The sequence below is a fragment of the Carlito syrichta genome, unplaced genomic scaffold (genome assembly GCF_000164805.1).
Source record: "Carlito syrichta isolate Samal-C Ts95f unplaced genomic scaffold, Tarsius_syrichta-2.0.1 Scaffold313357, whole genome shotgun sequence".
NCBI classification, from domain to species: Eukaryota; Metazoa; Chordata; class Mammalia; order Primates; family Tarsiidae; genus Carlito; species Carlito syrichta.
This window is the reverse complement of record NW_007257453.1, coordinates 4631-4952: the sequence shown is the minus strand read 5'-3', so window position 1 is coordinate 4952 and position 322 is coordinate 4631. Positions and strand designations below refer to the sequence as shown.

The following is a 322-nucleotide window of genomic DNA, read 5'->3' as shown; positions in this document are numbered from 1 at the left end:
CAAAAAAAAAAAAAAAAAAAAAAAGATCCATGACCCTCCAGTTTCCTTAGGGCACAAAGATATACTCCTACAGTTTCTTCCAGGAGTTTTACAGTTTCAGCCCTTACATTGAGGTCTGTGATCTGGTTGAGATAGTTTTGGTGTGTGGGGTGAGGTAGGGGTCCAGCATCATCTTTTTTTCGTTTAAACATTTTATTTTGTTTTGTTTTACTCTTATTCTTTGTCCGGACTCGGTGGCTCAGCCTGTAATCCTGTACTTTGGGAGGCTGAGGTGAGTGAATTGCCTGAGCCCGGGGGTTCGAGACCCACCTGGGCAACTTGG

At 43.5% G+C, this 322-nt stretch overlaps 1 protein-coding gene across 1 annotated transcript in view; it reads left to right on the top strand.

The window, feature by feature from the left end:
- LOC103272880 (glutamine-dependent NAD(+) synthetase-like) overlaps nucleotides 1–322 on the top strand; it is a gene marked incomplete at both ends in the record, with an annotated part of 18752 nt that overhangs the window by 14618 nt on the left and 3812 nt on the right. The window lies entirely within an intron of this gene.